The sequence below is a fragment of the Acipenser ruthenus genome, chromosome 3, assembly GCF_902713425.1.
Source record: "Acipenser ruthenus chromosome 3, fAciRut3.2 maternal haplotype, whole genome shotgun sequence".
NCBI lineage: Eukaryota > Metazoa > Chordata > Actinopteri > Acipenseriformes > Acipenseridae > Acipenser > Acipenser ruthenus.
The window spans coordinates 10,034,157-10,048,923 of record NC_081191.1 but is presented as its reverse complement, the minus strand read 5'-3'; the positions used below and the strand labels follow the sequence as shown (position 1 = coordinate 10,048,923).

Below are 14,767 nucleotides of genomic sequence, written 5' to 3'. Positions count from 1 at the left end.
ATGTTTTTTTAGCATGATAGTGCTTGGTCAGCAAATAGGCCTATTTCCCCTGAGGCAGTAATCTTTTTATGGAAACCTTTTTGTAACTTGAGGTTTGGAAATGTTATTTGTCAGTTTAGTTTGATACAACTTAATGTTTAGCCATTTATCATTACTTACTATCTGCAAATGTATACAAATGAGCTGCAACATGCTGGCTCATTTCCCTCAACTTTTTGTTCTTCTGAGATTGTTTCTTTCTTCACAGCTACAAAATAATTTGCAAGGTATATTAACCAGAGGAATGATTTGAGTTTGAGTGCAATACAGTTTATAAGACATCATTATCAGCCTTGCACTCATTCTTGTACTCATCAACTGCCTGGTATAAATTTCAGTTTTAACATTGTATTTCCTCAGTGGACATTTACAGGGTCCTCGTTCAAAAAATAGGGACCCTTAAGCACTCATTATGTGTGTCTGTTCATCTGTCTGTCTGTCACATTGTACACAGAGACCATGATAACTGCCTTGATTTTGCTCAATCTTCATCAAACTTTTATATAACACGCCTAGCCTCCTATTGATGTTTCACATTGCATTTGGCATTTTATACATTTATCTTTCAGGTACTGTGGGATTATCACATGATTATGATGCCGTCTACATGCATTGGTTTTGTATAGAAGTGGACAGTTATCTGATATTTAGATCAGTAAATAATAGTTTTAATGGTGCATACTTGCACCATACATCTTTAAACAAAACAGCAGTATAATTAGGGCTTCTGATTTTCGGTTTTAACTGATAAAACCTGATAAAACACCCCTGATACAAAAAAAAGTCGGTGGATAGCCAATAAACACCGGAAAACACCGGCAAAACTGTGGAAATGGTTAATCAATTCATGTTGACTTTACCCTTTTTCCATTAAAAAATAAAACCTACTACAATAATAATAATATATACATTTCCCAGTGCTGCAGGGCAATGTCCTGCCTTCCTGACTTGCATCTATCATTGATTTGTTCTGAATAGTTTAAACCCGCCCAACTACTGAGTGACAGCACATTCCTACATTTCTATTGGAGGTTCCGCTTGTGAAATTTTAAACGAGATTACAATCAGGATGGAGGCTTGTTAGCAGGATTTAAAGCTGTATTACAATTAAGATACAAAGGATTTAAAACTGAATTGTGACGAAACGTACAAAAAAGCTTGCACACAAAAACCCCCAGACGAATGTGCCCGTGACCATAGGGATTTCGTTGTGGAAGACAGCAAAGGAAAGAAGGTACAACTTAAGTGTGCAAGTACTGTCGAGTTACTAGTATACATATTTTGACAAAAAAAAAAAAAAATGCTCAAGCATTTTGGAAAGTAACCAAAAACACAAATTTCATACAATATATCAAAAACAAAAGCCCTGAAAAAAACAAAAAAAAAATTACAAAAAACTTGAAAATAGCTAAAAATAAGCACAGAAAAATACAATTAATAAAATCCGAAAAACAGAAGCCCTAAGTATAATTAAGAACAGGTTGGAATTTATACCATTATGATCAACATACTTTGCATTTAGGGTAATGGCTCACTCTTCCTGTTATATTATTTTTTGTTGTTCATCCAGGTCCTTTTTAATTTGATGCAACTTTCTATGGCTGGACAACTGTTAAGAGGATATTTAATATACTCTTAGATAGGTATTGTATTCAAGATACTGACTCATTGGGCGAACTGTTGAAGCGAAAACTGGAATGAATGAAACTATAAGCTATACAAATAATATAGGCACTTGTTCTGTGATTTTATTGCACACATTTAATGTGCTATTATATGTTTTATGGATATATGCACTGTATCAGTAATGTTCAGTATGCAAATGAATGAATTACACCCTTTTAAATTACACACATCTCAAAAAGCATCCCAAAACAATGTTTTATACAAACATATACAAATACAAACATAAGCAATTTATCATGGATGCTTTAGGGCATGAAAATATGTCACTTTTCCTTTCTTGGAGAAGTAAGTTAAACAAATGATTTAAAACAATATAACTTGTACCATGCAAGGCAACTGCTCATTAAATTTATCACTGTGCAATTACTTCACAAAGAGTTGGCTTTTGCAGATATGTAGAAATCCTACTGTTTTTTAAACCCTTTTTCATGGGCTAATCTCAATGGGTGAATGCATTTGTGCTAAGATCTTGTAACTTGCTTGTAATACCAGCGCACCCCCAACTGTGATGTTAGCAGTGCTGACATATTGATTGCAGTGTGTCTGAAGAAAAATGTCTGGTACATATCATAGTGTGTGACACAAGCCCTTGGTACTGCACTTGCCAGCGAGTGCCCTTGGGTCCATTTACCGTAAATTAAATGAGATACAAAGTTATATATCTTGTTGAACATTTTTCTTCTTTACTCTGTGACATTTTGCTGTGTTCTGCACTGACTACAGCTAACCATTTAATATCCATTTATTGCACATAGCAGATACTGTAGATGTGCCCTTTAGTCTTCTTAAAAATATTAGTGCTATTTTCTGGGCATCTTGGGTTCTTCATTTATTGTAATTTATGATAGATACTGGAGATGGATCATTTAAATATACCCAAATTGATGGATTAATGCAGTGACTTGCGACCTTTATTTCAACCCACAGTATTTGTTATTTGTTTTTTAATATTTAATATTTAATTGGCTCAGTTGGTACTCAGACTTGATTGCAAGGGTAGTTTTGCAATTGAATGAAAATATAGACTGCATTTTATTTCTGTTTCTTCTTTTTATTTTGAAAAATTAAGATTTTTGATTCTGCTTCCTTAAAACATAGGAATGTAAATCCAAACTTCTGGTGATGAGGTCTGTAAAGGATTGTAAATCCAAACTTCTGGTGATGAGGTCTGTAAAGGATTGTAAATCCAAACTTCTGGTGATGAGGTCTGTAAAGGATTGTAAATCCAAACTTCTGGTGATGAGGTCTGTAAAGGATTGTAAATCCAAACTTCTGGTGATGAGGTCTGTAAAGGATTATAAATCCAAACTTCTGGTGATGAGGTCTGTAAAGGATTGTAAATCCAAACTTCTGGTGATGAGGTCTGTAAAGGATTGTAAATCCAAACTTCTGGTGATGAGGTCTGTAAAGGATTGTAAATCCAAACTTCTGGTGATGAGGTCTGTAAATTATTATAGTTTTTAGCTTCAATTTACAAGTTCTCCAGCCATTTTTCAAATAAGTCATGTCAATTTAAAAGATGTAGCTCAATTGTATGTTATGTCTAAAAAAAGTAGTCATCCAAGGCTTTATGGTCTTGAGTTCAGTTGTCTCAGATAGACTGCTTTGTATTTAACTATGTATGTTTCCATCTTACAAAGTCTTTTTACATTTGTCAAGACATATGCATTTCATCATGGGTCTGTTTGTGTTTAAGCCATAGGGACTGCCCTCTGCTAAAAAAGAAGAGATCAGGGGGAGTAATTCTTTAAAACCATAACCCAAGAGAACCTTCAGGGCTTAATTTGTTTTTCACTTGACTCATAGGAGGTGATTTATCTACCTGAAAAAATAAGGACAAAAACATATTACATTACCGAAGTGCAACAGCATTACACCAACAAAAAAAAGTTTTCACTGAACAATTCAGCTGCAAGGACAATTACATCACTTTCCCAGTGACTCTAATCGTAAGAGGAATTGTCCCCACTACCCTGGCCTACTTTTCAGATGAATATTCAGGCTTTCCCCTGACCATGAGGATAGCTCCTTGTTTTGAATTAGAATGCAAGCTCATAGGGCAAACCCATCATAAAACTAAGCAGTAGAGATTGTAGTACATCAGATCAGTTATATTTTAATGACCCTGTCTGCAGTGACGTTTATTTTTTCTGTTCTTAAAGCAACCTCTCAACGGTCAAATGTTCCCAGTTCCAGAGCTGCTTGTAACAGGCATGCTTTACTGTAAATATACCCTCATCTGTAGGCAGTGCACTGAGAACATTGCATCACCCCACATTAAGACAGCTCTGCATTTCAATCACTACAATTTGTGATACATATAAACCAATGGATCATAAGATTGAGGCAGGAGAAAGGTCATTTTTTTATTAGCAGTTCATTAATATGTGGTGCCACATGACCCAGTAATGCACTTTAACATTTGACCTTTAAAAAATAAGCATGGGATTGCTAAGGAAATGAATAGCAAAAGGAACTTAATAGAACCTCCATACATATTTACATCATCAATCATAAAGAGCTGTACATGAGTAGATAATTATATTTTTATAGCAATGAAGAGTTGGACAGTCATTTAATTGTACATGTAAAATTAAGAACCAGATCGGCTGCACAGTGTCAAAGTAATATTACACTGATAAAACTTGCATGAGGTTCATATTTTTGAAACACAAACCCTTATCTTTATTTTATAAAGGCCTTACTAGTCTTATCATTTGTCATTGTGTTCTAGTGCACACTAGCACAGTAAAATAGTGATAAAGTTAGACTATACCTGATAATGTCAGCTTTTTTTGTTTTTGACTCCCAACCGTTACACAGCTGAAAAGGATGATCTTACTTATTTTGGGATTATAAAGTCATGTACTCATTTAGTTAATTTTAGCAAATGGCATGTAGTCTAGCATATATTAGGCTTTGCAGGTCCACAAAAGCCATCTACTGTACCATACATTATTCCAATATACTATTTAGCCTATACTGATTTATGATACTGTAAATAAATTAGGAAGCAGGTGAGAACTATTGTACAGCTCACCGGCCTAAACTATTTAATTTACAAATAAGTTCTACTAGCAGCGTTTGTTTAGATTTAATCACCATTTATTTTTAAAGTTTGAAGTATTTCACAGGATTGACTTGTGGTAATATTGAGTTCCTTTCTAGTATTTCAGTTATATGCTGGTATTTGTTTTTTTAAACAAAATGTATGCTATTCACCCATCAGGATGTTTTTTACACCGTACACCACAGTTTTTTTAACATGGTCTGCCAAAGCATGTTTTTTTTTTTTTTTTAATCCTGGTTTTACAAGCAGTCTTTAGGGTAGATTGTAACAGCAATAATATATGCACATACTGATATTGAAACTTCTTTTAGGTTGCTATGGTGTTGATGGAGAGAGTGATTCCATCATGAGTTCAGCTTCAGAAAACTCCACTGAACCCTGGTTCTGCGATGCATGTAGAAATGGAGTTACACCCAGCTGTGAGCTGTGTCCTAATCAGGATGGGATTTTCAAGGAGGTCGATGCTGGAAGGTGATTCAGTGATTTATTTGGTTTAATTGTATTCATTATTGGTGATATTCTTTTTAAAATGTGTTTTCCTGACTACAGTTTTATATTGGGAAACTTGGAAAGGGCATTTTTGATGACTTAGCAACTCTGAAGCCGTTCATAACACAATCATAACAACTCACTGTTTTTTTTTCTATTGACATCTATTCAAAACATGTTAAATGTACAGAAAGCCAGATTAGAAAAAAAATAGATCAGCTATTACTTGTCTGAATTTTGAACGGATATCCAAACATGAACATAGCATGTTTGTCGTAGCACATGTCCTTAAGGCAGGGACAGTATCTTAAACCCTGGATTTGGCACATTGTGTAGCAGCTGGCAGTGGAATATAGATGAGATGAGAAGAGACTGTTATGTTAAGTTTAAGGGATAGGTTAAGGACAGTGCTCCAGATAAGGTTTTGAGTCATTCAGTAATTTACTCTCCAATTTAGACACTATGTGAGTAAAATGTATTTTGGTTGAGTAAAATGCAACATTACTTTGAAGTCATGAGTACCAATAAGTACAATACATACTTTAATGCTAACTTATGGCATACACATTAACTACAGCCTTACATTTTAACTGTAATGTTACTTTGAACTACTGTACAAAAACTTGGTCTAACAATAAAAACTTCTGCCTTACCAGTAATAAAAATAATAGTATTATAATAGTCCGGGCAGTTTCTCCTCTCGATGCAGTAAGCTACTGCGTTCACTGAGTCTCCTCCCTCTATTACTAGGCTGTTACAGTTTTTATAGTTGTTTTCTGTAAACCTTCATTTCTCAGTCCCTTGTGCTCTCACTTCCAACTCGACAGACACACTCTCTAAAAATGTAAAAACAAAAATGTCCAAAAATATTTTCAAAACTGTACCAATACTGCACTAATACAAATAAAGCAATCATATTTTATTCCTTATTGATTGCCTTGCTTTAGCAATATAAAGCATAGCGACTCTCTCCAAACACAGAATATTGTATTTATATAGATTTACCTTCCAAAAATTCAGTTGACAGATAGATAAATTGGTAGGTTAGCTTAAGGGGGACAAAGACGGCGCCAGGAAATCCTAAAGATCAAGAATCCAGTCACTTATTCACCGGTCTCAAACACGCTTTTTGTTTGAATGAAAAAACAGACTTATTGGTCACATGCTTCTGGCAATTCCCAGGCAGGCTACATTTAGCAGTCCTGGCATTTCTGTGATCCATTCTCTCTAACCATTACTTGTATAATGACAATTGACCACCAAGGCTCCAGGAACCAACGATGTCCAAGAAGCCTGATAACATGCAAATTCAAACTGTGTAGCAAAATTGCTATGGGTATTCTTTACGTATTACATTTACATATCATACGTAATTCATACTTTTTCAATGTGTAAAACACCTGATACGCCACTTATCTGGAGCACTGGGTAAAGATATATTTTAATTTGCTGTATATTTTATGCCTCTACACTTAAGTAATCACTATGTGTCCATTTGTTTCTACCCACATGCAGTATATGTCTACTGTGATGAAGCCCCATGTGTCAGGATGGCCAGAGGCTCTATCATCGCTTTTGTGTGGGTACACCAAGAGACTCTCAGTCAGTGTTTATATTTTAGCGTGGTTTGGGCACTTTTTATTATTTACAGATCAAAACAAACAAATAAACAAAATCCTAGCTCCCTTGGAGCACTTACTAACACAGTATGTCTCTTTATACAGACCCTAAACCTAAAGCAGGGAAGGCTAATTCATTTTACTCTGTAAAACCAAACCATATGTCTTTTTAAATACTAATTTTCTTTTGTTTTAAGTTTCTTTCCCTCAATCCACACCACACATCATTTAACTGGTAGTCTGTACCCTACACTCCTCTCACCTCCTTCCCAAACACCCTTATATACAGTTTATATACAGCTCTATTTGCAGCTTGACCAGCTGCACCTATCCAGTTGTTTGGAAACTGGTGTCCATTTTGACTCCTCACCTCCCATGTGGGTCTCAAAATGGCCGCCAGGAACCACTCATCGTGGCCCTAAAACCCCTAAGTTGTGGTAGCGCAGTTACACCCCATCACACTACCCACCCACCAACATATCTACCTCAGGTTTGAAAATTGTGTAGCATCAATTACAAGAATGAATATTAACTGTAACTCTATACTCAAACAATCATAATGAAGGTGTCATAGAGCTCAAAAAATATAATATACAGTAAAACCTGCCTAGTGACCACCTTTGAAGAGAGACCACCTGTCACGAGCGACTACTTGCAGAGGCCACAAATATTTTTCCCTTAATTTAACTGTGGAGCGACCAGTGACCACATTTTCTTACTTCCAGCAAAATATTTTTTATTTTGCTCTTTACCATTTCTGTATTATACGGCTTCATACTCAACATGAACCGGAACTTGAACAAACAGGGACTTGAACTTGAAAGGAAGATGTGAATGTGTTGAAACGAAAGGTACACTACTGTAAGTTACAGTTTTAAGCTAAAAGAAGTCAACATGGAAGTGAAAAATAAAAAAAGCAAACCCAAGTGTTTCTTACCCTGGAGCAACGTGTTAAAGCAATATCACAGATAGAAGCTGGTACCAATTGCCGTCAAGTTGCTGAACAGTCTGGATTTGATACAGCATGCGGTGAGAGCAGAAACATTAACCAAGATATGGTTTCAGATTGGAAAAGTTACCTGAACTCGTACGGGATTATCAACCATCTGAAATCTACAATATGGGTGAAACTGGACTGTTTTTTAAAGACAGCGGCACCAGCAAAACTCTCCATGTCAAAGGCGAGCAATGTTCAAATAGGAAACGCTCAAAGTAAAGAATCACCCTTGCTTTATGCACAAACATGAATAATAACAGGTAAAGAACAGCCTATACTGATCGGTACATCCCAATGCCCACGGTGCTTTGGCAAGTTAAATATCAATGAGCTGCTTGTGGAATATGCATTCAACAAAAGAGCATGGATGAACTCAGAACTTTTTGAAAACTGGTTACAAAGATTTGACCACAAATCTTGGGACATAAAATTATTTTGTTTCTGGATAACGGCCAATGCCACCCCCATGTTAAACTTACAAACATTAAACTCTGCTTCTTTTCCCCAAACACCACCTCTGTGTTACAGCCTATGGATGCTGGGATTATTCAAACCCTAAAACTGAAATTTCTGAAAAGGCAAATTCAATTTATTCTTCATCAAATGGAATCTGACGTAACTTAATTGGGTCCAATGCTTATGAAAAGGGTCTCACTCTTGGATGCAATACATTGCATTCATTGAGCATGGAGTGAGATTGAGCCAAGCACCATCAAAACATTATTTGCGAAAAGCGGATTCACTATTGCCGAGTCAACTGCTGATTCACCAACTGAAGACGTTCGTTCAGAAGATGAACATGATCTACTTCTTGTGGTAGGTAACATGTCGCAAAGTCTTTTTGGTGTGCCGATTGAAAAGACATACCAGATTGATGAGAACCTTGCAATGACTGAAGAGGTCCCAGACTGATCACAGCCTGCAACAAAACTCCTAGAAATTGTAAAGCCATGTGACGACTCACACAGTGACACAAAAACTGATGTTGATGATGATGATGATGAGGACAGCAATGGTGCCTCTGAACTCCCGGGGAAAAATCTTTTCTGTGCCTGAAGCCAAGAATATGATTTAAAGACATGAAAACATTTGCCATTCAAAAGGGCAACAACCGACTTCCAGAACTGTTCAACGACGCAGTAGAAGTGGTAAACATGCTCCTATCGTTGCAGAGGCAGACAAGAATAAGTGACTTTTTCAAAAAAAATACAGGCTACTGTAGACTGAAACCAGGTCTTTTTGATAACACAGGTAATTGTACATTTTTTCTTTTGGCTTCACAGTCTAGAAATTAAACACTTGTATTAGTACTGAATTTCCTTTTTTTTGGATTAACATAAATATTACTGTATTCATGATCCACCAAGAGATTTTAAATACAGTAAAGTACTGTAATGTATACTGTATGTAACATTAATTTAAAATTGAACATGAAACATCGGTAACAATAATGGACATTCTGTATATCATAAAAATGCCCATTTTACAGTAAACCTTTGAAGAGAGACCACCTCTTACAAGCAACCACTTTTGCGAACTCCCATGAGTGGTATGGATGGTTTTACTGTATATATTATAATTAGGGACCTACCTAAATCGCGATTTCGCGGATTTTGCGGAAATCGTGAAATTGAGGGGTCACCGTGAAATTCACCTCTTAGGGGCCAATGCATACAAACAAGTACGGAGAGGAAGAAAAAAGAAACCTTGTTTAAATTAACTACTGCACAATGCAAGCGACGCAACGGCAAACTACATATCTGCATTCTGTAGATAGCCCTTTTTGATTCCTTCGCCGTCCCGTGTGCATTGCACTTAAGCAAAAAATAAGCAAACAAAAAACATCCACAAGTAACATTTACAAAATAAATTCTTCAAAGCAGTTAACGTTCTTGTTTATTATTCAAAAGACAAAGTTTTAATCAGCCTACCAGTGCGTCTTTACTGCTTTTATGTGATCTGTAGTACTGTGCAGTAAGGGGTGGGGCAAAGTTGGTGCTGCATTGTTTTGATTTAGGTTGCTAAAATCTAGTTTTCAGCATTGGAGGTAAAATAGTAGAAATGGACAACACAAAAAGCAAAGTATATTTCGGCTGATGATCGTTTCAAGATATTTCCCAAAGAAACTGTACATGCAGACTGAGGTAATTGTTTTCCATATCTTAATGTGTATTTGGAGAAAATACGATCGATCGCTATTTAGCTTCAGAATCACACATTTGCAGTGGATAATTGCAAAACATATGGCATGGTTTATTTAGATTTCCAGAAAGCTTTTGCCAAAGTCCCGCATAAAAGATTAATTCTCAAACTGAATGCAGTAGGGATTCAAGGAAATGCATGCACATGGATTAGGGAGTGGTAAACAAAGTACTGATTTGAGGAAAAACCTCAAAATGGAGCGAGGTAACCAGTGGAGTACCACAGGGATCAGAATGAGGTCCTCTGTTCTTGCTAATCTACATTAATGACTTAGATTATGGTATAGTAAGCAAACTTGTTAAATTTGCAGACAACGCAAAAATAGGAGGAGTAGCAAACACTGTTGCAGCAGCAAAGGTCATTCAAAATGGCAATAAAAATGTGCATTATAAATATCATATGGGAGATACTGAAATTGAAGAAGGAATCTATGAAAAAGACCTAGGAGTTTATGTTGACTCGGAAATGTCTTCATTTAGACAATGTGGGGAAGCTATAAAAAAGGCCAACAAGATGCTCAGATATATTGTGAAAAGTGTTGAATTTAAATCAAGGGAATGCATTAGTAAGACATCTGGAATATTGTGTTCAGTTCTGGTCACCTCGCTACAAAAAAGGATATTGCTGCGACCAGAATTATTCTTGGTTTGAAAGGCATATCATATTGTCATATGCAGACAGGCTAAAATAATGTAATTTATTCAGTCTTGAACAAAGAAGACTATGCAGCAATCTGATTCAAGCATTCTAAATTCTGAAAGGTATTGACTATGTTGACCCAGGGGACTTTTTCGACCTGGTTAAAGAAACAAGGACCAGGGGTCGAAAATGGAGATTAGATAAAGGGGCATTCAGAACAGAAAATAGGAGACATTTTTTTTTTTTTACACAGAGAATTGTAGGAGTCTGGAACCAAATCCCCAATAATGTTGTTGAAGCTGACACCCTGGGATCCTTCAAGAAGCTGCCTGATTAGATTCTGGGATCAATGAGCTACTAACAACCAATCGAGCAAGATTTTTTATATGTACATCGAGCGAAGTTGGCAATCAGTGAGAAATAGATAGATTCATTTTCTACACGAGGTAACGGTTGCGGGGGACCAGGGAACAGCGTGTATTTACATTTACTGGATCTGAGGATGGTACCCAAGGCCCGTGCATTATTTGTCAGGAGGTTTTATAAATCGAAACTCTTAAACCTGCAAAACTGAAACACCATTAATCAACAAAGCATTCAGAACGTGAAAAAAATAAACAATTTTAAGCAAAAGAAACAGGAACTTTGCCATCAGCAACTTTCAATGCACAAAATGACAACATTCCTTGCTGACCTGGAAGCAAAGATTCAAGCCCAGGAATCTCATTAAGTTAGGTATGTTATATATATACTTTACTTTCTTCATGTACTTACAAACAAATTTCAAAATGCTGTAGTGAATGCTTTTTATAAATTGCATTTACTTAAAGTCTTCACGTCAATTTAACTCTTAGCATCTGACCTGAGATACCTGTCGGCTTTGAATTTCATGTTGTCCAATCTCAAGAAGATGATAATATGAATGTGTGTTATATTGGTTTTACGTTTTCTAAACGGCAATCAAATGGTGCTTAACTAGCTCCCTCTGGCTTCATACTTTAGGAAGCAGTATGTTATTAAACAAAAGACCCTTGCGTAACTTCTGACCACTGTCTACAGTATGTTTTGTGCAGGTGGATACAAAAAGTGATGATGTAATGCTTTAGAACTGCTTTAGGTAACAAAATAATGAATGAGTGCATGGACAGTTTTGTAATTCAAAATCGAACAATTATCAGATTATAACCAAATTCAATCCACAATGTCAATGGGGAATAGGAGTGAATGATAAATGTTTGGTGAAAACTGGTGCAAAAGTAAGACAATTATCTTGTTAATTGATTATAGTGTCACTGACAGACACGATCAGTGTCTGTCTACGCTCTGCATAGAGTTGATTTTGAGAACAAATTGTTATTCAGCTGCCACGTTATCCTGTAAATGTGTGTTTTTTAACAAAAACACATTTTATACTGGTCACTGAGGATCATGTGCCTACAGAATGAGGACAGTGTACAGAGCGCAGAGTCTTAAATCTGATGAAATCCATACTAAAGTGTTCTGAGAAGGGCAGCATGAAGCACGTCGTCAATTGCGGTGTTATCACAGATAAAATTCTGCAGCCTGCACTAGCATTTAATACTTCACTAGAGCATGAAAAACAGTGGAAATTAAATTGAGAAGCAAGTGCTTGTTGAAGATGTGTATCTTTTATATTGGACTTTGGGTTTTTTCCTTTCCCAGAGTTGGCATTTAAAACCATATCAGTCTAAATAGCAGACTTTGGATTGTAAGCAGATAAATTCAAGAAGCACAGATTTTCCACTCCAAGAGAACATTATTATTATTATTATTATTATTTTTTTAAATCCAAGTACCATTCAATTTAAATGGAAAGCTACAGTACACGATTTTACTATGCTAGGATAAATTGTTATTACTTCAGGCTTATGCATTTATAATAATCTGGACTCCAGACAAACTTTTCGCCTTGTAAGCCAATGGAATGTCACCACATCAACTGTGAATCAAACTCAAAATCAGTCTGCACAAGGGCCAGCTTATTATCTACCAAAACCAGCCAAACAATACTTTGTACCGACGAAAGCAACCAGTCCTGTCCCCATAACTTCCGAATTAGCCAATCACAGCCTGTCAGCTCGACTGGAGTTTAACATCTTTCAACAACAACAAATCAATTCAGATATCTGTCCAGATAAACTATAAGCTGCTTTGACAAGTAAAAAAGTTATTTGTTTAATAAAGTTATCTGTTTTAATAGCAATAGTGCCCTCTCGATGAAGACTCTACCGTGTGGTAGTTGACCTTGACTTTTTAAATCACTGGTTGACTCGAACACAAGTCATTTGAACTAATACGTTTATTATTGTAGTAATTGTTTTATTTCTCAGCTTTGGGTGTGCTTCCTGAAATTGTCAGTAGTAGACTTCAATGCGTTGGTGCTCGATCAGATTGTTACCATCTCATCTCTATCAAAAACGCAGCATTTTTAAAGAGGGGGAATATGACGTACTAAAATGCCTTTTTGAGTGATTTCCATGTGTGTGCCATTTATTTTCCTGACCTGAGGTTGTTTTTAAAAGTGGTAGCAAACGTAGTATGTCATGTCTAAATCTGTTACGTTCCAAATCATCGAAAAAAAATCTGAAAATTTGTCAGCACAGGATGTATCTGCACAACTTGACCATATGCTGTTGTTGTGATCAGCAAGTGTGGTGAGATATCACTGGAGATTTTTATCTTCCACAATCAGATAGGTCTGTTGTAAGGATTCTTTTGTACCGATCAAAATAGGAACGTGTGGATATTCTTTTTTAATCATAACAGCTATCAATTTGCGAAGTCTTGGCTCACAATGCTCTAACAGCTGTGCCCAGCAAAAATGTAAAACGGTATACTGTACACCCCACAGTCAAACGAATTACGTTGCTAATGACATTACAACACAAAGTCTTCCACTCCTCTTTATTAAAGTATACATTGACTATCTGATAACAGGCAGCAACTATGGCCAATAAAATATCACCATGTTTTGCTCTTTTCTTGTCTTTTTTTTTTTTTTAAATGAACTATAATTACTTCCTGTGTACCACAAATTGCTACACCAAGGCACCAGTGCTGTCCGGGACCACACACCTCAGTATTGAATGGAATCAAGAGAATGTCTTTATTTTGAAATCTTAATTACAGTCCCAAGTATTTCTATGCATTCTGCTATGAGAAATTCCTCAAACTCCTGATGGTAAACAATATAACCAAATCTATTATATCTGGGATAGATGCGGCTGCTAAAAAACATGTAATAAACAATAAAAATATGTTGTTGTTGGCTCAAAACTTTATTTAGGCACCCTATGATTTAGTTTATTGGAATTCACAAAGAAACATTTTTTTCAACTTGATACGGTAACCTAAGGAGGCACTGAACAGCAAAACCCAAGCAAATACAAAGTTGGCGACATGCAAACAAATTCCTAATGGAAATAACTTTGAAAACTGAAATGGAACAGTTAAGTGGGCGGGTGCTCAATTACTGGGATCTTGGACAGTGAAGAGCATTGTCTTTGCACAGTCCTTGGTATGTGTTTTCTTTTTATATGTACATATTTTTCTTTTTAAAAACAGAAAATTGGAATACTGTATTTTAAGCAAAGCTGAAAAGGTGTTGAGAGTGTAAAACTGTTTAGTCTAGTCTAAAAATATTTTGACTTTGCTATCCAGGACCACAGTAATTGAGTGACTGTTCCTCCAATTGCAGATTTGTGAGGAGTTGCCCTCCATTATGTAGCACTGGCCCACTTAAGTGATCCATTTGTTTAATTATTTACTTTTTTGTTGTATTTCAGCCCTTCATTATAATTTTCTATATTTAATTTTCAGGGCATTTTGTTAATTTCAGGGCATTTTTTTTTTTTTTTTTTTTAACATGAATACAATCAAATTAATGTCATATTTATTTGTCAGGTCTCCTTGCTGAAATATTTTAAGTACTAGACATACAGTAGGTCTAATTATTATCCTTTGTTACAAAAAAAGGCAACTTTCCAAAGATTTGATTTGCTTGTG

The 14,767-nt window shown here is 35.8% G+C and overlaps 1 pseudogene; it reads left to right on the top strand.

The window, feature by feature from the left end:
* LOC117394161 (PHD finger protein 14-like) overlaps positions 1-14,767 on the top strand; it is a 133,440-nt pseudogene that overhangs the window by 15,669 nt on the left and 103,004 nt on the right.